Raw genomic sequence first — 26,784 nt, 5'->3', positions numbered from 1 at the left:
GAGAGACAGGGAGTGGTGGCAAAGGAGCACTAGAGAGAGACTAGAACTTCTAAGACTGAAATCCTTGAGAAGTTGGGACAATGTTGGAGGGAGTGTCAAGGCTCTTAAGACTCTGAAAGTGGAGAGACAAAGCCCCAGAAGAAGGGACTGAAAGAGAGACTTACACTTAACAAGTGTTGAAAATGTGTATACGCAAGGAGGGACTGTTTTAGGTAACACGGTGTAAACATAAAAGGGTTAAAAGTAAGTTCACCACCTTTATATAGTTTCAAAGACTGTCATGCAATGTGTTTGCATGTCTTGTGATATCTTATACTACTATATGGTGTGTAATCCCCTGCTGTGTACTATTCACTTACTAAATATTCTTGTGTTTCTTCCCGTTAGATACTCACTGAACCTATATATCTACATTTTCTAATTTATATAATGATTACTGCTTCATTTGGGACTTTTGGGGCTGCAACTGAAGAGTGAGAAATGTTCAACATATTGTGCAACAATTAGGAGGAACGCCACGAGTAATGCAGGCGAATTACTTATTTATTGTCTAAATCAGATTGATCACTGAAGTACTACTAAGTTGCTAGATATTAGTCCAAGAGTAGTGTATAGGGTCTGATATATGCTAATAGAGAGTCTGGAAAAAGGAAGGACATCTAAAGAGCACAGCATGGAAAGTGTCTGCATCTTAGTTAGCTAGTAGTGGGGGTGAGTGTCACTCACTATACAATGTGTGCTCCTCAGGCATACAAAAAGGGCGACAGAGGAGCAAAGCAGCTTCCCGCAAGGTGTGAAGAGATGACCACACCGAAGTGAGTCTGTGTGCTGATAGTTTGAGGAAAGAGGTTTGTCACCATAGTGAGAGCTAGGAGACTGGTGCCTGAGTGTGAGGCACTGATACACAGGTGTGGTACGATCAGACTAACGGGGAAGAGTTTGGAAGCTATGAACTTTAATGTGTATTCAACACATACGGTACTTTCTTTGGTTGAGACAGATTGGGTGACTCTGAGGGGCCGGTCATAAAATGACATCACCGGATCCATTGCAGCCACGCCCCCTGAGGAAGCAAGTGACACGAAGCGCGCGTTGGGGTAGCGGTGCAGCATGCTCCTGTATACCAATATGGGTAATAACTCTCTTTTACTTACTTGCAGGTGAGTTACTTATTTATTGTGAGAAATCAGATGGATCATGGGTGTGAGGGGACAGACAGCAGGCTATCTAAAGAGTCACAAGTACAAGCCAACTGTTGTTGCGTTATTGGTCATACCACTCTTCTACCTCTGTTCAAGCTGTTGCCTTTTGTGAGATTCTTTGTAACTGTCAAGTTTATTGCCTCGCTGCGAGTAAAGTGTTTCCAAACTGGCTAGTGTGTACATCTGCGTTCCTTCCACCATCGCTGAGTGGGAAAACCACTCTGGCAGCAAGCTACACTGCATCATATTTATGTACAGTATATATATATATATATATATATATATATATATATATATATATATATAAATAAATAAATATATATATATTCTGCCACCGATATACGTGGATGAGATGTGTCTGAGGGATGTGATCACGAATCTCTGTATAAACAATGGCGGATAGCGTTACTCGCCAACCTGTGCTCCTAGTCCTTATCAGCTGCATGTGGTGGTCCGGAAGGATGATGCAGTGATGAATTCAACAGACTTTATTTACAGTACCTTGATGAGATGAGATGTCAGGGAAGATGAAGGAATGAAGATGAGGTAGGAGTGAGGACCATAGGTTAGAGCTGTTATAGAAGCACCAGATTAGAGATAATAGAAGCTCCAGGTTGGAGATAATAGAAGCTCCAGGTTGGAGGTAACAAGAGAATCCTTTCTCCAGCTCTGCAGCACATGTGTGTTCTAAGATGGCACGGAGTACAAACAGGAAGAGAAGGAAAAAGATAGGAGGAGCTATAGACAGAGAGGTATTATGGGAAAGTACCATAACAAAATATTACAGTGTAATAGAGCAATGGCCAGTAGATGGCAGCAAAGTATAACAAATACAATAGATGATAGAACTAAGTATATTACCATTACATAAATGTCCATGTATGGCTGAAAGTCTATCAGAATAAACTGAACAGCACACTCCCTGTCTGAAATCCTTGGATTTCACTATACCAACAGTCTCAAATTGGGAGTGTTAACCTGAAGTGCATGGAGGGATACCTCAACCTGTAAGATAAAAACAACGTATGCAATGCAACAATAACATATTGTATAACAAGATAGACGAATGTCTATAACGAGTTCCTGAAGTAATCCAAAGGATAACCCATCTTTGGATTGGAGTAGCCGCGCTAGGTCAAATTGTCTCCAACCCATTTGTAATCTAAAGGTTCAAGTTCCTTGAAAGAGTTCCTACTGATTGGATGGATAATCAATCCTCAACCGGTAATGCCTATCATTCTTTCCTATGATCCGCCCATATGGGAAGCATGAGGAGGATTGAAGACCCAGGAACAGCCATTGGTTGTGAAGAAGTTCTGGACTGGTGTTGAATTCAGTTGTAGTTCTCGACAGGCACCTACAAAGTTGGTTCCACAATCAGATCTTAATTGTTTCACTGGTCCTCTGATGGAGAAGAATCATCTTAAGGCATTGATGAAACTGGAGAAATCCATGGACTCTATCACTTCTATGTGTATTGCTCGTACACTCATGCACGTGAACAACACTGCCCATCGTTTACTTTCCGCATGTCCGCCTCTGGTCTGACGTGCAGCGACTGCCCATGGGCCAAAAACGTTTAAGCCAACATAGGTAAATGGAGGCTCTGTGCTTGTCCTATCGGCAGGCAAATCAGACATCTGTTGTTGTTGCAGTTTTCCTCTTGTCTTACGACACTGAACACAATGATGAATTAAATGGGAAACCGGATTCTTTGCTCCCATAATCCAGAGGCCTGCAGCTCTTAAGGCTCCTTCAGTGAAGTGTCTGCCTTGATGTTTGATTTTTTCATGGTAATGTAGTATTAGTAGAGTGGTGATATGGTGATGACCAGGAATAATTGGAGGATTCTTTTTTGCCTCATCCAATTTAGCTTTGTTTAAACGACCACCAACTCTCAATAAACACCTCTCGTCTATTACTGGGTTTAAGTTGACAATGGGGCTGTTTTTAGGAACGTCTTGTTTTTTCCGTATACATTCCAGTTCCTTGTGAAAAACATTCTGCTGCACATTGCGTATCACAAAGAGTTCACTCAGAGCAATGTCTTCCGCAGAGAGAGGCTTATGGCAGATATGCCAACCGTGACAATCAGTGTTACTGTCTTATTGCAATAGCATTGTACAATTTTCAGCCATATAGAACCCTCAAACTGACTTCAAATGTGAGGTGGTCCCTAAAAAAATGGTTTTGTAAATTTTGTTGTAAAAATGAGAAATCACTGGTCAAATTGTAACCCTTATAACTTCCTAGCAAAAAAAAATTTGTTTCCAAAATTGTGCTGATGTAAAGTAGACATGTGGGAAATGTTATTTATTAACTATTTTGTGTCACATAACTCTCTGGTTTAACAGAATAAAAATGAAAAATGTGAAAATTGCGACATTTTCAAAATTTTCGCCAAATTTCCGTTTTTTTCACAAATAAACTCAGAAATTATCGACCTAAATTTACCACTATCATGAAGCCCAATATGTCACGAAAAAACAATCTCAGAATCGCTAGGATCCGTTGAAGCGTTCCTGAGTTATTACCTCATAAAGGGACACTGGTCAGAATTGCAAAAAACGGCCAGGTCATTAAGGCCAAAATAGGCTGGGTCATGGAGGGGTTAAAGGTGTCACACCACAACACACTAAAGGGTAAAATGCAAATCATTAGATGAAGAGTGCTAAATACATAATCTGATGTAATTTATTTTTTATTACCTATAAAGTAAAGCACATATACAGTAAGTCACAAAGGTGCTTATATGTATTTTTACTGGTATCCGTGTCACTTTTACTTCTGCAGAATGTCTGTAAGTCATTTATCTAGATGTGTACTTTTTCAAAAATGTAACAAATCCATCAGAGATCCTGGCCATGATGGCTCTCTCTGCTCTCCACTCCCTTCTCTCATGGTTAGAGAAGATAGCAGGAGGAAGGGAGAGGCTTCTACAAGGTTTTCAGTTGAAATAAAGAAAGCATCATTAAAAGAACAGAGAAAACAGGCTATACACAAGTGGGAATAGAGATTAAGTAGAGCTTTAGAGCTGTACTGATTACATGAAAGTAAGTAGCCTGTACTACTGGGAGATACACATTGATGTCATATTCATCCTACATTACTTGGAGAGAAATGCAAAAGTTTCATCCAGCCTGTATTACTGGGAAATACACACTGCGCTCACATCCAGCCTATATTACTGGGAGACACACAGAGCTCACATCCAGCCTATATTACTGGGAGACACACACAGCTCACATCCAGCCTATATTACTGGGAGAGACACTCAGACCTCACATCCAGTCTAAATTACTGGGAGAGACACACAGAGCTCACATCCAGCCTATATTACTGGGTGAGACACAAAGAGCTCACATCCAGCCTATATTACTGTGAGAGATACACAGAGCTCACATCCAGCCTATATTACTGGGAGAGATACGCAGACCTCACATCCAGTCTATATTACTGGGAGAGACACACAGAGCTCACATCCAGCCTATATTACTGGGAGAGACACACAGAGCTCACATCCAGCCTATATTACTGGGAGAGACACAAAGAGCTCACATCCAGCCTATATTACTGGGAGAGACACAGAGCTCACATCCAGCCTATATTACTGTGAGAGATACACAGAGCTCACATCCAGCCTATATTACTGGGAGACACACAGAGCTCACATCCAGCCTATACTACTGTGAGAGATACACAGAGCTCACATCCAGCCTATATTACTGTGAGAGATACACACAGCTCACATCCAGCCTATATTACTGGGAGACACACAGAGCTCACATCCAGCCTATACTATTGTGAGAGATACACAGAGCTCACATCCAGCCTATATTACTGTGAGAGATACACAGAGCTCACATCCAGCCTATATTACTGGGAGACACACAGAGCTCACATCCAGCCTATGTTACTGGGAGAGACACAGAGCTCACATCCAGCCTATACTACTGTGAGAGATACACACAGCTCACATCCAGCCTATATTACTGGGAGATACACAGAGCTCACATCCAGTCTATATTACTGGGAGATACACAGAGCTCACATCCAGCCTATATTACTGGGAGAGACACACAGCTCACATCCAGCCTATATTACTGGGAGAGACACAGAGCTCACATCCAGCCTATATTACTGGGAGAGACACAGAGCTCACATCCAGCCTATATTACTGGGAGACACACACAGCTCACATCCAGCATATATTACTGGGAGACACACACAGCTCACATCCAGCCTATATTACTGGGAGAGACACACAGAGCTCACATCCAGTCTATACTACTGGGAGAGACACACAGAGCTCACATCCAGTCTATACTATTGGGAGAGAAACAGAGCTCACATCCAGCCTAAATTTCTGGGAGAGACACACAGAGCTCACATCCAGCCTATATTACTGGGGGAGACACACAGAGCTCACATCCATCCTATATTACTGGGAGACACATAGACATCACATCCAGCCTATATTACTGGGAGAGACACACAGGTCTCTTCGTCAGGCATAGACTAATACAAATTCTGAAGAATCACATATTTATGCACAACATAGCACAGAAAAAAACAAACAAACATGAATAAGACAGGTGGCATGAAGCAGAATTACCATGAGTGATAAACAGTTATGTCCATAAGTGTTGGGCCAGTTCTTAGATAAGGAGTGTTTTATTGTCCTCTGATTGGGATCTCTGTTGTGATGACCCCTCATAGTCTGAGGGGCAAGTTCCTTAGTTGATGTATGTCTGTGCTATGTTGTGCATAAATATGTGATTCTTCAGAATTTGTATTAGCCTATGCCTGATGAAGAGACCTGTGTAGTCTCGAAAGCTTGCAATTTGTTACCATCTTTTCAGTTAGCCATTAAAAGGTATCAACCACTGAGGACTCTCAATTCTAAACATTTTTCTATCTACTGGCTGACACGGTACCAAGATATATATCTTTCCTCTGTCTAGGGTAAATATTTTAGACAAATTCCCTTTAACACCTTACCTATTTTCATTACAAGGGCTGTATGGAGCGGGCTCAGGAGCTGAACCTGCTGGCTGCCATGTGTCTCAAATCACAGAGGAGCTTTTGTAAATCTTCTGCAGATTTGCTGCCATCCCGCAGTAAACGCAAGTAGAAATCAGAATGCCAGTCTTGACAAATTTCAAATCCAATGTGTGAATATGTCCTAACATTAAAATTCTTAGTAGAGGATTTCCAGTGATTAGAAAACAACTTGTCTAGTATTGGAGCTCTTCCCCTTCTACTGTACAGTTTACCAACAGAACTACCGTATGTAACAAGTCTTGCAACTTTCTCTATACTTAAAGTTTGTCTGTAGTTAGTCTCCTAACCCGTTCCCCAATGTCTTACCTTGGTTCCCATCCTCCAGAATACCCCGTGCGCTCTCTCAAATCAAAATACATTGCCAGCCAAAAACTTTGCATAATATACATAATATACTCAGAAGCTCACGATTGCAACACTTGGTAGACACATGTCAAAAAAGACGGAAGATGGAACCACAGATATTTCAGCAGAAGAAGGAACTCAAAGAATTAACCTTTAAAACAATGAATTTCAAACACTGTATTCTTCTTCTTTTTTTTTTGCCCAGTGTTACATAGTAAAGTATAACATACTACAGTATAGCATAACATAACCAGCATAGTACACTGTTGTATAATACAGCATAGTATAGTATGGCTTAGGATAACATAATAATAGCAAAATGTTAGCATAACTTAGAATAATATGTTATGGCATAAGATATAGGATAGCACAGTACGACTTAAAGGGGATCTTCTAGAAAAGTAAAAATCCTGGGTCCACCAGTGTGTAATTTATTCTCAGTATAACTACAGCTGTTCCGTTAAGGCCTCAGAGGTTTGTTTGAGAACATTAGGGATCAAATAGCATCATGAAAACCAAGGAACACACCAGACATGTCAGGGATAAAGTTGTGGAGAAGAGTAAAGCAAGGTTAGGTCTCAGAAAGACCTCAGACCTCAGAAAGACCTTTTTGAATCAGGGCTACCATCCAAGAACAATTGAAAATCAGATCACAAGAGCCACCAGAATATCAAGGAATCACCTGCTACATTACAAAACTAAAGAAGAAAATAACCGGGTACCTCTAGTAGTTACCTCCATTTATAATGACCACGGACAAGATAAAGATCCCCAATTCACATCAGGACTACAAGATACCAGGTACTTTCAGCTGCATCACTTCTAATGTGGTGTACCTAATTATTTGTACTAAATGTCCAACTGGGGGTCTGTATGTAGGGGTGACAGGGCAGAAACTGAGAACAAGGATGAACTCTCATCGCCATACAATAAGAGAAAAAAGAATGGATATACTTGTGGCAATACATTTCTGTCTCCCAAATCATAACATTATGGACATGAAATTACTTGTATTAACCCCTTAGTGACAGAGCCAATTTGGTACTTAATGACCGAGCCAATTTTTACAATTCTGACCACTGTCACTTTAAGAGGTTGTAACTCTGGAACGCTTTATCGGATCCCGCTGATTCTGAGAATGTTTTTTGTGACATATTGTACTTCAAGTTAGTCGTAACATTTCTTCGATATTACTTGCGATTATTTATGAAAAAAACGGAAATATGGCGACAATTTTTAAAATTTTGCAATTTTCAAACTTTGTATTTTTATGCCCTTAAATCAGAGAGATATGTCACGAAAAATAGTTAATAAATAACATTTCCCACATGTCTACTTTACATCAGCACAATTTTGGAAACAAAATTTTTTTTGTTAGGGAGTTATAAGGGTTAAAAGTTGACCAGCAATTTCTCATTTTTACAACACCATGTTTTTTTTAGGGACCACATCACCTTTGAAGTCATTTTGAGGGGTCTATATGATAGAAAATAACCAAGTGTGACACCATTCTAAAAACTGCACCCCTCAAGCTGCTCAAAACCACATTCAAGAAGTTTATTAACCCTTTACGTACTTCACAGGAACTGAAACAATGTGGAAGAAAAAAATGAACATTTAACTTTTTTTTGCAAACATTTTAATTCAGAACCATTTTTTTTTTATTTTTACAAGTGTAAAATCAGAAATTTAACCACAAATTTTGTTGTGCAATTTCTCCTGAGTACGCCGATACCCCATATGTGGAGGTAAACCACTGTTTGGGCGCACCGCAGGGCTCGGAAGAGAAGGAGCGCCGTTTGACTGTTTCAATGCAGAATTGGCTGGAATTGAGATCGGACGCCATGTCGCGTTTGGAGAGCCCCTGATGTGCCTAAACAGTGGAAACCCCCCACAAGTGACCCCATTTTGGAAACTAGACCCCTTAAGGAACTTATCTAGATGTGTGGTGAGCACTTTGAACCCCTAAGTGCTTCACAGAAGTTTATAACGTAGAGCCGTGAAAATAAAAAATCGCATTTGTTTTCACAAAAATGATTTTTTTCGCCCCCAAATTTTTATTTTCACAAGGGTAACAGGAGAAATTAGACCACAAAAGTTGTTGTGCAATTTCTCCTGAGTATGTCGATACCCCATATGTAGGGGTAAACCACTGTTTGGGCACGCCGCAGAGCTTGGAAGAGAAGGAGTGTCGTTTTACTTTTTCAATGTAGAATTGGCTGGAATTGAGATCGGACGCCATGTCAGGTTTGGAGAGCCGCTGATGTGCCTAAACAGTGGAAACCCCCCACAAATGACACCATTTTGGAAACTAGACCCCTTAAGGAACTTATCTAGATGTGTGGTGAGCACTTTAAACCCCCAGGTGCTTCACAGAAATCGCATTTTTTCTACAAAAATGATCTTTTTGCCTCCAAATTTTTATTTTACCAAGGGTAACAGGAGAAAATGGACCCAAGAAGTTGTTGTACAATTTGTCCTGAGTACGCCGACACCCCATATGAGGGGGTAAACCACTGTTTGGGCGCATGGCTGAGCTCGGAAGCAAAGGAGCGCCATTTGACTTTTCAATGCAAAATTGACTGGAATTGAGATCGGACGCCATGTCGCGTTTGGAGAGCCCCTGATGTGCCTAAACAGTAGAAACCCCCCAAAAGTGACCCCATTTTGGAAACTAGACCCCCCATGGAACTTATCTAGATGTGTAGTGAGAACTTTGAATGCCCAAGTGCATCACAGAAGTTTATAATGCAGAGTAGTGAAAATAGAAAATATTTTTTTTTTTTCCACAAAAAAGATTTTTTAGCCCCCAAGTTTTTATTTTCACAAGGGTAACAAGAGAAATTGGACCCCAAAAGTTGTTGTCCAATTTGTCCTGAGTATGCTGGTACCCCATATGTGGGGGTAAACCACTGTTTGGGCGCATGGCTGAGCTTGGAAGGGAAGGAGCGCCGTTTTGGAATGCAGACTTTGATAGAATTGTCTGCGGGCGTTATGTTGCGTTTGCAGACCCCTAATGTACCTAAACAGTAGAAACCCCCAACAAGTGACCCCATTTTGGAAAATAGACCCCCCAAGGAACTTATCTAGATAGGTGGTGAGAACTTTGAATGCCCAGGTGCTTCACAGAAGTTTATAATGCAGAGTAGTGAAAATAGAAAATATTTTTTTTTTCCACAAAAAAGATTTTTTAGCCCCCAAGTTTTTATTTTCACAAGGGTAACAAGAGAAATTGGATGCCAATATTTGTTCTCCAATTTGTCCTGAGTATGCTGGTACCCCATATGTGGGGGTAAACCACTGTTTGGGCACACGGCAGAGCTCGGAAGAGAAGGAGCGCCATTTTGGAATTCAGACTTTGATAGAATTGTCTGTGGGTGTTATGTTGCATTTGCAGAGCCCCTGATGTACCTAAATAGTAGAAACCCCCCACAAGTGACCAAATTTTGGAAACTAGACCCCCTAAGGAACTTATCTAGATATGTGGTGAGAACTTTGAATGCCCAGGTGCTTCACAGAAGTTTATAATGCAGAGTAGTGAAAATAGAAAATATTTTTTTTTTCCACAAAAAAGATTTTTTAGCCCCCAAGTTTTTATTTTCACAAGGGTAACAAAAGAAATTGGACCCCAAAAGTTGTTGTCCAATTTGTCCTGAGTATGCTGGTACCCCATATGTGGGGGTAAACCACTGTTTGGGCGCATGGCTGAGCTTGGAAGGGAAGGAGCGCCGTTTTGGAATGCAGACTTTGATAGAATTGTCTGCGGGCGTTATGTTGCGTTTGCAGACCCCTAATGTACCTAAACAGTAGAAACCCCCAACAAGTGACCCCATTTTGGAAAATAGACCCCCCAAGGAACTTATCTAGATAGGTGGTGAGAACTTTGAATGCCCAGGTGCTTCACAGAAGTTTATAATGCAGAGTAGTGAAAATAGAAAATATTTTTTTTTTCCACAAAAAAGATTTTTTAGCCCCCAAGTTTTTATTTTCACAAGGGTAACAAGAGAAATTGGATGCCAATATTGGTTCTCCAATTTGTCCTGAGTATGCTGGTACCCCATATGTGGGGGTAAACCACTGTTTGGGCACACGGCAGAGCTCGGAAGAGAAGGAGCGCCATTTTGGAATTCAGACTTTGATAGAATTGTCTGTGGGTGTTATGTTGCATTTGCAGAGCCCCTGATGTACCTAAACAGTAGAAACCCCCCACAAGTGACCAAATTTTGGAAACTAGACCCCCTAAGGAACTTATCTAGATATGTGGTGAGAACTTTGAATGCTCAAGTGCTTCACAGAAGTTTATAATGCAGAGTAGTGAAAATAAAAAAATATTTTTTTTCCCACAAAAAAGATTTTTAGCCCCCAAGTTTTTTTTCACAAGGGTAACAGGAGAAATTGGACCCCAAAAGTTGTTGTCCAATTTATCCCGAGTACGCTGATGCCCCATATGTGGGGGTAAACCACTGTTTGGGCGCACGGCAGAGTTCAGAAGGGAGGGAGCACCATTTGACTTTTTTAGAGCAAAATTGGCTGTCATGTTTGGAGACCCCCTGATGTACCTAAACAGTGGAAACCCCCCAATTCTAACTCCAACCCTAACTCCAACACACCCCTAACCCTAATCTCAACATGATCCAAAATCCTAATCACAACCCTAACGATAATCACAACCCTAACCCCAAAACAGCCCTAATCTCAACCATAACCATAACCCTAATCAAAACCCTAAATCCAACACACCCCTAACCCTAATCTCAACCCTAACCTCAAACCTAACCCTAATCCCAATACACCCCTAACCCTAATCCCAACCCTAACCTTAACCCTAATCCCAACCCTAACCCTAATCCCAAACGTAACCCTAATCCCAACCCTAATCCCAAACGTAACCCTAATCCCAACCCTAATCCCAAACGTAACCCTAATACCAACCCTAATCCAAACCCTAACCCTAATCCCAACTCTAATCCTAACTTTAGCCCTAACCCTAATTTTAGCCCCAACCCTAGCCCTAACCCTAACTTTAGCCCCAACCCTAACCCTAAATTTAACCCTAGCCCTAACTTTAGCCCCAACCCTAAGGCTACTTTCACACTTGCGTCGTGTGGCATCCGTCGCAATCCGTAGTTTTGGACAAAAAACGGATCCTGCAAATGTGCCCACAGGATGCCTTTTTTGTCCATAGACTTGTATTACCGATGGATGGCCACACGTCGCGTCCATCGTGCACTGGATCCGTTGTTTTGGCGGACCATTGTCACAAAAAAAGTTCAATGTAACCTTTTTTTTGTACGTCGCGTCCGCCATTTCCACGCATGCGTGGCCGTAACTCTGCCCCCTCCTCCCCAGGACATAGACTGGGCAGCAAATGCGTTGAAAAACTGCATCCGCTGCCCACGTTGTGCACAATTGTGACCGCCCCGTACCGACGCAAGTGTGAAAGAAGCCTAAGGCTACTTTCACACTAGCGTCGTACTCGGCCCATCGCAGTGTGTCGGGCCGACATACCGACGCTAGCGTTGTAAGCGCCGCACAACGGGTGCAGCGGATGCTGTTTTTTTCAACGCATCCGCTGCCCCATTGAGAGGTGCGGGGAGGCGGGGGCGGAGTTCCGGCCGCGCATGCGCGGTCGGAAATGGCGGACACGTCGCACAAAAAAAGTTACATGTAGCGTTTTTTTGTGCTGACGGTCCGCCAAAGCACGACGCATCCGTCGCACGACGGATGCGACGTGTGGCAATCCGTCGCAATGTGTCGCTAATGCAAGTCAATGGAGAAAAAACGCATCCTGCAAGCACTTTTGCAGGATGCGCTTTTTCTCCAACGACGCATTGCGATGGAAGCCAAAAAACACTAGTGTGAAAGTAGCCTAACCCTAACCCTAGCCCTAACCCTAAATTTAGCCCCAACCCTAACCCTAAATTTAGCCCCAACCCTAACCCTAGCCCTAACCCTAACCCTAATTTTAGCCCCAACTCGGCAAGAGGAGACGCAGGAGGACCCAGGGACACCGGGTGAGTATGATAGGGTCCCCGAATCCCCCTATTTCTCTGTCCTCTGATGTGCGATCACATCAGAGGACAGAGAATTACAGATCGCTTATTTTTTATTTTTTTTTTGCGGTCGCCGGTAAACCGTTAATTACCGGCGATCGCAAAACAGGGGTCAGTAAAAACCGACCCCGATCATGTTCTTTGGGGTCTCGGCTACCCCCGGCAGCCGAGACCCCAAAGATCTTCCGGGTGCCAGGCGGTGGGCGCACTGCGCATGCGCCCGCCATTTTTTCCCGGAAAAAAGATGGCGGCGCCCATCAGGAGCCACGAGGAGCACCGGGGGAGATAGGTGAGTATTGGGGGGCTATTGGGGGCCATCAGGGACACTATTTCTCTGTCCTCCGATGTGCGATCACATCGGAGGACAGAGAAATTAAATGGCAAATCTTGTTTGTTTTTTTTTGTTGCGACCGCCGGTAAACGGTTAATTACCGGCGATCGCAACTCGGGGGTCGGTAAAAAAACCCCGAATCATGTTCTCTGGGGTCTCGGCTACCCTCGGCAACCGAGACCCCAGAGAAAATCCAACTCTGGGGGGCGCTATTCACTTTTTCCACAGCGCCGTTAATTAACGGCGCTGTGGTTTAAGTACCCTTAGCGGCCGCCGTTAAAAGGCGTATCGGCGGTCTTTAAGGGGTTATAGGGTAACTTCAAATCGCAGAAAGACAGGAGAGTCTGGGAATATAAACTGATGATGACCTTTGACACTCTAAATGCAGGAATGAATGTGTCACACGGATTTATGTCTTTTTACATCAACTAATGAACTTGCCCATCAGACCATGTGGGGTCATCACAACAGAAACAGACCCTAATCACAGGACAATAAAACAGTCCTTATCTAAGAATTGGCCCAATATTTATGGACGTAACTGTTTATCACCCATGGTAATTCTGCTTCATGTCACCTGGCTTATCCATGGTTTTTTTCCCCTCTCCCTTTTTTTTTTTTTTTTTCCATACTATGTTGTGCATAAATATGTGATTCTTCAGAATTTGTTTTAGTCTTTGCCTGATAAAGAGACCTGAGTAGTCTCGAAAGCTTGCAATTTGTTACCATCTTTTCAGTTAGCCATTAAAAGGTATCAACCACTGAGGACTCTCAATTCTAAATATTTTTGTATAGATGCATGTAATGCCGCCTGTGTGTATTAATACACTCACCTGCCACTGCTCTCTCTGGTGTCTAGCACCATTTTCTCCTCTTCTCAGCAACGTCACCGCTCTGCAGGCTCTCCTGGTCACACTGCGATCTGCGTGACCCAGAAGTGGCTTTTACAATTTAAGTCTATGGAACATGAGAATGAGGTTTCCATATGCTTATATTGATAAGAGGATTCTGGCTCATGTATAGAGTTAGCTGGCTAGTCGCGATTGTCGTAACGTCACCGATAAGCAGAGAAGATCGGAGCTGGACACCGGAGAGAGCAGTGGTAGGAGAGTATATCAATGCACTCACACTACATTACATGCATATGCACACATATAATAAAAAAAAAACTTCTTTAAAATTATTAAAAAAACACGTATCATTTTATATAATTCTACATGTGTTGGTATATCACATAAAATCCATTTAAATTTGTGGGTGTAACATGAAAAAGTTTGGAAAAGTTCATGGAGTATGAAAACTTTTTCAAGGCACTGTACAACATAATATAGCATGACATACAGTATTGAATACATTTACATAGTATATAGTATTATTACATATAATATAGCCTTAGATAATATAGCAGAGCACAGTATATCATTAGATTAGAGTGTAGCATTAGATATAGTATTAGTAATGTATAGCATTAGACGCAGAATAATATTAGATCTATAGCATAACATTTAAGGTAATAGTAAAAGATAATATAACATCATACATCATATTAGCATGTTGGACATAGTCTAGTATAAGATTGTAATATTACCATTCTGCATAATAAATGATAATATAGTGTAGTACAATGAAAAATTAATAAAATAAAAAAATAATACCAAATAAATTGATATAAAATCCGGGTGCAAACTTAGTGCCTTGTCCACGATCTATCAGTGATCACCTCCCAACGGGCTTACCTTCTCTGTGCAACGTATTTCATAATATCTTAGATGGATTATAGATGCAATGAAGCATGATGTGATGTTACAGACTCACAGCCAACACCTTGTCGTTCTCGACAGGTCCTACTTTAGTAACCTGGTCCAAGAATAGCTGTCATTTATGTTTGCGGTTTGTTCGTCTGTAATCCTGTGAACATACAAAGTTGAAGTTTAAAGTAAAGAAAGGAGGGACACAAGGGACTATTGTAAGAGATCAAACAAGGCAATTGCTTTTTTATAGATCCTTATGGTATAAAGACTACATATGTGGATACATGCCAATTTAGCAGAGTAGAATTTCCATGTGGCGCAACTCATTGGAACATCACAATGTGGCTTATTTATTAATCTAAATTTTAATTTGCATATAAACAATTTGCATTTCTTGAATGACTTGCCCCATATTTAGGATGTGTTATAGACACCTTTTAGTATGTAATGCTGGTGGTCCGGTCTTACCCTGGAAGGGCGTAACTAAATGACTACCTGGCATTCACTAGAGCATCTGATGGTCACATGTTGTCACCAGGTACCACTTCAGGGCAGTCTCCGGGTCTGTAGCAGCTGACCGGAGGGTCAGAGACACAGGTACGAGGTACACGTGGACGAAGGCAAAGACGTGGTCAGGCAATTCGAGGTCAGAGCAGGCAGCACAGGTTGAATATATGTAGCCGAGGTCAGGAGCAGGAAAATCAAAATAAACGAGTAGGCTAGCCAGGTGAGAAAATAGGGTAGACAATACAACAGAGCACATTACAGGAAACTTAACAGGAACTGAACTAGAACCTTAGATCAGGTGAGAAGTAGTAGAAGGAGCTGTCTAATAAACCCTCTACTGCTTGGGGATAACCTAGGGAAGCTTATCTTGGCAGGACACAATGGGATTAGGTTCCTGCAGAATCTGGCCACTCCTCCCTACAGCCAGTTGGAGACTCACCAACAGCAAGAGGATGCAGCAGTGTTGGAAAAGCTCCAAGAAGCAGCCTGAGACTGGGAAGAGCAGAGAGGTGACCGAAGCGAGTAGCATGGCACTTAGCACCAATGCGAGTCAACTGCGTGACAGTACACACACCCCTTACGATCCCTCCTTTTCTGGCCAGACTGTTGGAGGAACCTTTAGAGAATGCCAGGGGCTCAGATGTTCCCAGCAGGTTCCCAAGACCTTTCCTTGGGACCAAAACCTCTTCAATCCACCAAATAGAAGGTCTTCCCCCAGACCTTCTTAGAATCCAAGATGTCCTTAACCTCAAACCTCAAAAGACCCTCAGGAATGGACGTAGGGGAGTATGGGCCTTGGAGAAACAATTTAGGACTAACAGATTCAAGAGTGAGGCGTGAAAGGAATTCAGGATCCAAAGATTGGGTAGCAGCTGTTGCTTACAGGTCGCCAGGTTGAGCTGCCTGAGAATCTTAAATAGAAAAAGGTATTGGGGAGCAAACTTGTACACAAGCACCTTCAGGCAAATGTTTCAGGAAGACAACCAAACTTTATCCCCATGGTGACAATGAAGTGGAGAACCTCTCTTCTTGTCTGCATGAATCTTCATCCGAAACACTATCTTAAGGAGGGAAGACTGAATTTGCCACCAGATGTGAAGGAAGTCGCCATAAGAGGAGTCAGCTGTTGGTATCCCGGAGAAAGTATACATAAGAAAGGGCAACTAAGGATGCTGGGAATAAACAACAAAGAATGGAAATACTCCATAAGACTCTCCAACGTGGTTGTTGTAGGAAAACTGCCCAGGGGAGTAGTTGTACCCAGTCATCCTGACAGGCAGAGATAAAGTGGTGAAGGTTGTTTTCAAGAATCTGATTTAGCCTTTCCACTTGCCCTTTGGTCTGTGTATGATGCGTGGAGTAAAAATTAAGCTGCATATTCAGCCGCTTGTAAAGAGATTTTCTGAATTTAGAAGTGAACTGGACTCCACAGTCAGAGACTATGTGCAGAGGAAGACCGTGGAGATTAAAAACTTTCTGGAAGAACTATGCTTTGGTGCGGAGGGAAGGCCAGCCAGGGAAATAAAGTGAGCCATCTTGGAGAACCAATCCACCACAACCCAGATGGTGTTGTAACCTATTGGAGACAGTCCATGATGAAGTCCAGAGCAATATATTGCCAGGGAGCTGAAGTAACCAGAAAAGGCTGGAGGAGACCAGCAGGCTTGTCCCAGACATGCTTTAACAGCGAGTGCCAACAGCAGCGGAGAGCAATCAGCTTAGTGGACTTGCCCATGCCCATATGACTAGCCAACTTGGATTTGTGTCCCCAGGATAGAATTCTATTCCTCGTAGCAGTAGGGACAAAGTTTTTGCCCAGATGAATGTCTTTTAAAAGGGCAAGGGCTGCTTCAATAATCCTAGCCTAGTCAATGATGTGCTGAGGCTCGGAATCGGTCACATCAAAGGATCGAGACAGGCCATCTGCTTTGACATTCTTCTCCACAGGATGCAAGTGTAAATGAAAGTTCAAAAGAGTGGAAAACAGTGTTCACCTGGCTTGAAGTGGATTCAATCGTTGGGTAGAATGCAGGAAGGTCAGATTTTTATGATCTGTGTATATTATTACCGGAGAGCTGGTGCCTTCCAATACATGTGGCCATTACTCCAGCACCATCTTAATGGCCAGAAGCTCACAATCTACAGTGGTATAGTTTCTCTCAGCTGGTGAAAACAGTTTGGAGAAAAAAACGCAAGAGACAGACTTCCTCGAAGAAGAAGAAGTTCTTTGCAGGAGTGCAGCCCCAGCACAGATAGAAAAGGCAACTACCTCCAAGAGAAACTGCTTGTTGGGATTGGGGTGGTGCAGAAACGGGGTTTTTGCTAAGGCCTCTTTCAAATGCTGGAAGGCCTACATGGCCAACTCTGGCATTAGCCACCTTCTTAAGGTGTTAAGGCGGAAATGGGTGCCATGAAGAAAGAAAAATGCAGAATAAATTGTCTGTGAAAGTTGACTAAACCCATAAACCACCGGATGGCCCACAAGCCTTGGATACGAGGCCAGAAAAGAACAGCAGAAACCTTTTCAGGATCCATTTTGAGGCCCAGACTGGAAACAAAAAAGCCAAGAAAAGGCATGGAGGGTTTCTCGAAGATACATTTCGATAACATGGCAAACAAATTGTTCTCCCATAGATGCTGCAGAACCTGACAAACGTGCCTTCTATGGGTAGCTAGATCAGTAGAGAAAATCAGAATGTCGTCCAAATACACAACCACAGAAATGTAGAGGAGATCCCGAAAGAGGTCGTTGATGAACTTCTGAAACATGGCGGGCATGTTGCTCAGACCAAAAGGCATAACAAGTGGCTGTCACGGGTATTAAAGGCTGTTTTCTATTCATCACCCTTGCAGACACAAATCAGGTTGTAAGCCCTTCGCAGATCCAATTTGGAGAAGATCTTTGCTCCACGGATTCTGTCAAACAGCTCAGAAATCAAAGGGGATACTTGTTTTCAATGGTGAGTTTGTTAAACCCTTGATAGTCATTACAGGGATGTAGGGAAACATCCCTCTTAGACACAAAGAAGGAGCCAGCACCAGGGTTGATTCTTTTCTATTATTATCTTTCCACGTTAATTCCTCCATGTGCAAAATATCATACACTACAAATTCCTGCATGTTAATGATATTTATTTCTTGCTATTATATGGCTTTTAGCCTACACTGTGTTCCAAATTATGCACAAAGAGTTTAGGAGTGATAAGGTTCGAATTTTTTTGTTTGTCATTTAAACTCCTTGATGGTGATGTGTGTCAGGGCTCTTTATATCACTGAAAGCAATTGCAGATACCTGTGCAAATTAGTTTGGCAGGTGTGTCCAAATAAAGGCAAGACTACTTAAGAAGGCTGTTCCACATTATTAAGCAGCCTACATTTTTTGCCAAAATGGGAAAGAAAAAGGATGTGTCAGCTGCTGAGAAGCAACACATTGTGGAGTATTTAGGTCAAGGCATGACTACAATCAACATTGCCAAGACACTTCATCGTGATCATCGCACAATCAAGAAGTATGTAGCTGATTCCCAGCGCACACGTGTGCGTGCTGATAAGGAAAAATTGAGGACTCTTTCAAACAGGCAATTGCGTAAGGTTAAAAGAGCAGCTGCAAAAATGCCTTGTCATAGCAGCAGACAAGTTTTTGAAACTGCTGGTGCCTCCAACATCCCCAGAGCAACAAGATGCAGGGTCCTTCAGAGGTTTGCAGCTGTGCGTAAGCCATCCTGTCGACCACCTCTATCCACTGCACACAAGCAGAAACGGCTCCAGTGGGCCAAACGATACATGAAGACTGACTTTCAAACTGTTTTGTTCACCGATGAGTGCCGTGCAACGCTCGATGGTCCAGATGGATGGAGTGGAGGATGGCTGGTTGATGGACACCCCATGAAAACACGGCTATGGCGCCAACAAGGAGGAGGTGGAGTAATGTTTTGGGCTGGAATCATGGGGAGATTGTCAGCCCCTTTATGATCCCTGAAGGGGTAAAGATGAACTCCATAATCTATGTGGAGTTTCTAAAACAACACTTCCTGCCATGGTTCAAGAGGAAGAACCGTGCTTTCCGCAGCAAGATCATTTTCATGCATGATAATGCACCGTCTCATGCTGCAAAAAAACACATCTGCATCTCTGGCTGCTATGGGCATAAAAGAGGACAAACTTATGGTGTGGCCACCATCTTCCCCTGACCTCAACCCCATTGAGAACCTCTGGAGCATCAGCAAAAGAGTGTTTATGATGGCGGGAGGCAGTTCACATCTAAGCAACAGCTCTGGGAGGGGATTCTGTCCACATGCAAAACAATTGAAGCAGAAACCATCCAAAAACTGACAAATTCAATGGACGAGAGAGTTCAGAAGCTTCTTTCGAACAGGGGGTCCTATGTGCAAATGTAACATCACCTAGAATAAAGTTTTCACTTGAAAACTGTTTGATTTCATTTTGTAATAAGCTGATAATGCTTATAACTTCACAATTGACCATTTTTTGTTCAAAATTAAAAAAAAGGTTGAAAACTCTGCTGTGCATAATAATTTGGAACATGCATTTTGAGTGTTTATTTTTTTTAAAAAAAGATACTGTTTTCATAGGCAGTTTGTTCCCAAACATTGCAGTTATACTAGAATAGTAGATGACTGGAAAATAACAATGACTGCAATTCAGATAGGTAATTTAGAGAAAATATGAGGAACTATTATTTGCATAATAATTTGGAACACAGTGTATATGTTTATCAGTTTTCCCCTTTTGCAGGCTCTCTCTTTTAATTTGCAATTAACTCTGAGCTGGTGGGATAAGACTAGCTATCCTGATGTCTCTATACATTGCAGAGCACACACAGAGGGATTTTTGCTCTTTAGTCCAAGAAAAGATTGATTTGATATGTCAAATATGTCACTTTGACGATGTGCACCAGAATACTCATTTTGGAGGAGTCATCATTTGGGTTCTTTCATCAAATCAACAAACTGGTAATACTAATGTTTGGTCATGGACATTGGATTGTGTAGCAGAAAGCTCTCTACCTTGACGTTGGCTGAATTAGATAGGCAACATTGTGTCAAGACCATGGATGTAATTGCTCTCCCAAGAGAAAGCAAAGTACCTGAGCCACGTTATTCTGCCTTAAAGGGGGTGAGCCCAGAATTTTTTTATTTTTTTCAAACTCCCTGTAGTCTATTCACTTCTCTAAAGTAACCCAACCGTGCCTTCAAAATCTCATTGACCAATTATTTGCATCTTTTTTTCTTTTGTCTCCAGCTCCTCCATACTTGTGTCTCTGTGCTTGGTGTGAAGTGGGCGGTCCTTAAGTGCTGCCCATGTGGCATAAACTACATTTCCCACAATCCTCTGGTTCTTCTCCAGTCTCCCCGCTCTCCCTCATGCAGAGATAACATTAGGTGCTCCTCCTATGATCTGCTAATTGCGGAGGAGACATGACGCTGGGCTTAGTTCCTAATATTATGTCAATAAAAGTATTTCTTATTTGTCCTAGTGTCCTGTGTAAAAGTTTCTAATCCTCTATCCTCTATTTCTTTGTGTTTTAGTAAGGTTCCCTCTATGTGTCCTCTCTTAGCACCAAAGTCTGTATTGGATTCCCTTAACCAATCACAGCATAGCTTGCATTTATCCAGAGCTGTTTAAGAAATGAAAGCTGAGCTCTGATTGGTTGCTATGAGCAACAGAGAGAGTTTTTCCTTTAGACAGTGTAGATGAAGGCCCAGTTGTAAACATATTATTATTATAGGTAGGGGTGTACTTTATAACAAGTATGGACATATATATTCATGCTTTTAATGAGAAAAAAGTAAGGATGATCTTGTGGAAAAGGAGGATGATATCCAGTATAGAATAACAAGTATCTACTGAGCATGTGCGACCTGTCATGCAGGAAAGTAAAGGACGTATCCATGGGCAACCAGGCAGACAAAAGGCTCTGACATGCTGCTTTTAGGGGGTGAAATACAGAGTTCTGAGCGCTTTGAATATCAATTGTATTTGCCAACTTTGGTTATTTTAGGATTTTCAGCCACTGAGCTTTAATATCAGTATATTAGAAACGCTACTCTCAGGTCCCTTCAGGGAGATTCAATTAATTTATTAAAAACATGAGATAGTGCTGATACTAATGGACGGCACTGCAACTGGCACTGCCATAAGGGCACTGTGGTTGTATTTTTTTTTTCTATTTTAGCCCTCAGACCACAAAAGGATGTACACCCTTGGCCTCAAATTTTTTGTCTAAGAAAAATGGTTAAATTTTGATTTATTTTTTTTTCATGAGTTTCTATAACATTTTTGGGGTCTGTGTACCCGTTTTTACCATCAGCGCGGTATATGTTTTTGTTTTATGCAAAAATAAAAGGTTTTTAAGCTTCTCCTACCCATTAGACAGTAAAAAGCAGACAGCACTGTGATGATACCCTGATGGCATTCAAATGCTGGCTGTTTCTTAATCAAAAATGGACATATCTGTTATTATTTTTCAATGATTTAGTATAATAGGCATCAAGAGAAGTGATTAATCCTGTTTAATTCCTGTGACTCACAGTGGACGTCTATTCTGGTTGCAGACATTCTCTTTTATTCTCCATCAGGCCCGGACTTCAGTGACGACTTCTTCTGACTGCAGAATGTGCACCTTGTACATTTTGATCCCCTTGCCTTCGGCAGCCAGTCAGCCCTCAGCCCTAATATACATATACTTTGACTTATGAATCTGGTTCAATCCCCTATCTCAAAGAAACAAATATACAGTTATATGAAAAAGTTTGGGCACCCCTATTAATCTTAAGCTTAATGTTTTATAAAAATTGTTTTTTTTGCAACAGCTATTTCAGTTTCATATATCTAATAACTGTTGGACACAGTAATGTTTCTGCCTTGAAATGAGGTTTATTGTACTAACAGAAAATGTGCAATCTGCATTCAAACAAAATTTGACAGGTGCATAAGTATGGGCACCCTTATCATTTTCTTGTTTTAAATACTCCTACCTACTTTTTACTGACTTACTAAAGCACTTTTTTTTGGTTTTGTAACCTCATTGAGCTTTGAACTTCATAGCTAGGTGTATGCAATCATGAGAAAAGCTACTTAAAGTGGCCACTTGCAAGTTGTTCTCCTGTTTGAATCTCCTCTGAAGAGTGGCATCATGGGCTCCTCAAAACAACTGTCAAATGATCTGAAAACAAAGATTATTCAACATAGTTGTTCAGGGGAAGGATACAAAAAGCTGTCTCAGAGATTTAACCTGTCAATTTCCACTGTGAGGAACATAGTAAGGAAATGGAAGAACACAGGTACAGTTCTTGTTAAGGCCAGAAGTGGCAGGCCAAGAAAAACATCAGAAAGGCAGAAGAAGAATGGTGAGATCAGTCAAGGACAATCCTCAGACCACCTCCAGAGAGCTGCAGCATCAACTTGCTGCAGATGGTGTCACTGTGCATCGGTCAACTATACAACGCACTTTGCACAAGGAGAAGCTGTATGGGAGAGTGATGCGAAAGAAGCCGTTTCTGCAAGCACGCCACAAACAGAGTCGGCTGAGGTATGCAAAAGCACATTTGGAGAAGCCAATTTCTTTTTGGAAGAAGGTCCTGTGGACTGATGAAACCAAGATTGAGTTGTTTGGTCATACAAAAAGGCGTTATGCATGGCGGCAAAAAAACACAGCGTTCCAAGAAAAACACTTGCTACCCACAGTAAAATTTGGTGGAGGTTCAATCATGCTTTGGGGCTGTGTGGCCAATGCTGGCACCGGGAATCTTGTTAAAGTTGAGGGACGCATGGATTCCTCTCAGTATCAGCAGATTCTTGACAATAATGTTCATGAATCAGTGACAAAGTTGAAGTTACGCAGGGGATGGATCTTTCAGCAAGACAATGATCCAAAACACCACTCCAAATCTACTCAAGCATTCATGCAGAGGAACAATTACACTGTTCTGGAATGGCCATCCCAGTCCCCAGACCTGAATATCATTGAACATCTGTGGGATCATTTGAAGAGGGCTGTCCATGCTTGGCGACCATCAAACTTAACTGAACTTTATGGGAGGTCTTCTTTAAAATCACTGTGTTGTCTGTGTACTGTAAGATAAGAAAAGTCCTCCTGAGCAAGAGAAGCTCCTTGTAACCGCTCTCCACTATGGCCAAAAGAAGAGGATCACAGAGAACCCCTCACTATTTAGAAGTGCACAACAAAGGATTTTTCTATACCGAACAACCCATTAAAATTACATTTATCAAACATATTCCTCCTAAGAATGCTTTGTGTTTTATATCATTGTCTGGTCCTACCCTAACGAAAGGTCATGACGTAATGCGCCGAATGTAGACCTCTAATGGGTGTGTTCTTTCATGATTTGCCCATGAAACAAAGATTTGGCTGCAAACCTAAGAGCTTTCTGATGATAACCTTTCTTTTTCTTCTTTACCCTCTTATTTTGAGAATGATGCATTCCTTGCATTGAGTGGAGCCACCACTTCTGAGAACAAGATGGGCACAACCTCAGTAACCTGAGCCACAACCGCATTGTTTCCATCAGGCGTATTGTTGAAATTCCCAGAAGTGGAGGATGTTTGATGCATTGTGCAAGATCAAATTGCAGACTGACTGGTCTTAAGGGGGAAAAGGATTTCTTTTAACTGTTATTTTAAGGTGCAAAGTTGAAATTACCTAAGGTTGAAATTTGCGTCCACACAGTAAAGCTGTGGCACAGCTATAGGGGAGCAGAAGTAGTAGTTGCATTTGGACACTGTTGCTTGGAGGGGAACCCAATGCTCCAACATGGAGTCTGGTTAGTATATGCAACCTGTACCATTGGATAGTCGCTCATCATCACCAACTGTATATTTAATTATATCACCATCAAAACAAAACTTTCTAAATCTCTGTCCTGATGGCACTTCGATTCTGCCACCCTAGCTAAATGATGGCATGACTGGTGTAACAATCTGGCAATCCAAGTGTAAAAATACTAAATTGTTCCTAGTCTTTGATAGGCTGATGGGTGTGAGAACGTATAGCGTATGCATGATTGGCCCAATTCTCTCAGATGAGAGAATTTACGCTCGTGTGACCCAAGCCTTAAGGGCAGTTATCAGATGCTACATTATGTGACCATACACAGCTTGATTGGATTTGACCCCATGACTGCCTGACCACTGCTTGCCCAACGTTCCTGCCTCATGTATTTAAACCAGACTTTCCTTTACGATTCCTTTGACTCTGATTTTGTCCTTGTCCTCGTATTTTCGATTCTGACTAGTGTCGGTGCTACTCGATTGAAAGGATCCAGTGCAAAGGACAAGTCAGCTGGATAGGAGCCCTCAGAACCATCTACTACCTCCTGGCGTTGGCAGTTCTTTTGATTTGTCGGTCTGGCACAAAGTCACATGTGCGTCACGCCGCAACTATGATGTCACACCGGGGCGGCTAATCAAAAGAAGAGCTGAGGATGCCGAAATGTATGAGGCGGCCCTCAGAGCTTCTATCCAGCAACCAGAGATAATTGACCTGGTTGCTGGACTGGTTCGGGCAAATCAGTACACATCATCTCTAGTTCTGACTCGGCATGTACACACTTTTTCTTCACCTCTCTCCACCAACCAGCAGCAGCTCTTACTGGCCCCATAACTAATGCCAGACCAATGTGTAGTGGAGAAAGGGGTTTATACCATTGGATTAACTGTGTGGCGCTCTCCCACGCTGCATGCAGAGGGAACGTTACCTCTGCAATGTTGAAGGAGTGCAGCAGGACACAAACTGGTGGATCCAGCAATCTGGCCAGCTTCAGAGCAGTGATTACAGGCATGGAGAAGTAAACAGTAAAGTTATTAATCCCTCATTCTTGAGGAAGAACAGTAAAAAAATTTTAAACACGTAAATTGCAAAGTTGCTTATTTTTGCAAAGAACTTAGCAATTTTGCCCATTAATGATGATAAGGAAATCCCTTTAGCTTTACGTTCATGCACATGCAGGGAAATTGAAGATCTGTGTAAAATAAATGGAAATAAATAAATAAAATACAGATATATTCAGCTGGTGTATTATTGTGAGATTATTTGAACAAATAATCATGCCTCCTGGATGCAGAGGGACAGTACTGTTAAGACACATATACAGTTGAATATAAGAGCGGAGGGTGGAAGGTTATTTACTCTCTACCATTCAACTGTGCTGACGATATATCATCATGGGAACGGGGCTAGGTGAAATAAATATATATAATGTATTTTATATACATAATTGGGAGTAAGGGAGCACTGTGAGGGCCTTATATTGTGTGTGAGAGCTATGGGGTATCATGCAATGTGTGGGAGGCAGTGTAGGGGCATCATATTATGTTAGGGGGCACTGCAGATACCTCATACTGTGTGTCTATGTTAAGCAGCATAACACTGTGTGGCCAATATACTAATATACTGTGTTTGGAAGACAGTTTGTGGCCGTTATACTATGTATGGGGGCACCTTACTGTGTGTGGGGGCATCATACTGCGTGTAGGGCACTGTGGGGGCATCATACTGTGTGTAGTGCACTGTGGGAGCATCATATTGTGTGTAGGGCACTGTGGCACCATCATATGGTGTGAGGGAAGCACTGGGGGAGGTATCATGTGTGTGATAAACAAAATTGTATCTTAATTTCCCAATTTAGATGGAATAAAGGGGTTTTCCTCTACAATCTGAAGACTGACCAAATGGATCTTTATAAAACAAAAAACAAAATGATTCTTAACCCTACAACAGTTTTCATAAACCTGCCTCCGTGTCTTCGTGCATGCAAACAAGTGTTGTCAAGAGCAATCAATCAAATTAATTTCCCCATGTCTATGTAATTGGTTGCTCAATGTTACTTTGTATCCATCTCAAAACTAATATTCACGCTCTTCGTGGTGGGGACCACCCATTGGTGGCATCAGAGGGACACATGATTCACCTCCTTTTAAAGTTTCAGAGATTTTCACTAGTCACCAATTACCTGTATGCCAACTGCCAAGCATCCAGCGTTGGCCAGGTATGAAACCTCTATACTGACAGCAAGTGCCACGGAGACTGGAAGACTCCGACATCTGATTGTGACATCACAGGATGAGCTGTAGTATGGAGGATGAGAGCAGACTAGGGAGGATGTCACCAACACCTAACAGACAGTGGAGAAATCATTTTAAGGGGAATCTATCAGCCAATTTTTCCTATGTAATCAGACATTTGCATGATGTAGGGGCAGAGAGCCTGATTCCGGCGATGTAACACTTAGTTTACTAGGTGCAGCAGTTGTGGTATAATCAGTTTTCTCAGATTGCTGAGCTGTGTATAACCCCCCCACATCACTGATTGTATAGTGACCGAAAGCAGCCAATCAGTGCTGGGGGCGTGATTGGACCAGGAGGCACAGGACACCTAGTCCTGTAGTGATAATCTACTTCTGATAAAACACTGATTACATTGAAACAAAAAACACATGCTAGCAAGTGATACATCACTGGAATTAGGGTCTCTGTCCCTACAAAATGCTGCT

General features: G+C 42.1%; 1 protein-coding gene across 5 annotated transcripts in view; it reads right to left on the bottom strand.

The window, feature by feature from the left end:
- Positions 1-26,346, bottom strand: part of LOC143768618 (galactoside alpha-(1,2)-fucosyltransferase 2-like) — a 34,424-nt gene extending 8,078 nt beyond the window's left edge. For 2 of the 5 annotated variants that reach the window (XM_077257258.1, XM_077257262.1), the window contains exons 1-2: positions 26,245-26,346; positions 14,732-14,903 (exon numbers count right to left, since the gene is read on the bottom strand). The gene's annotated coding sequence lies outside the window, so the exon portion shown is untranslated. Of the gene's footprint in view, positions 1-1,703; positions 1,813-6,572; positions 6,714-14,731; positions 14,904-21,804; positions 21,946-26,244 lie in introns of those variants that run through there. The other 3 variants (XM_077257259.1, XM_077257261.1, XM_077257260.1) reach the window with 3 other exon arrangements.
- Between the last annotated feature and the right edge of the window lie 438 nt (positions 26,347-26,784).

Source organism: Ranitomeya variabilis, chromosome 4 (assembly GCF_051348905.1).
Source record: "Ranitomeya variabilis isolate aRanVar5 chromosome 4, aRanVar5.hap1, whole genome shotgun sequence".
In the NCBI taxonomy this organism is placed as follows: Eukaryota; Metazoa; Chordata; class Amphibia; order Anura; family Dendrobatidae; genus Ranitomeya; species Ranitomeya variabilis.
The sequence above is the reverse complement of the archived record's forward strand: the minus strand, read 5'-3'. Positions and strand labels throughout refer to the sequence as shown.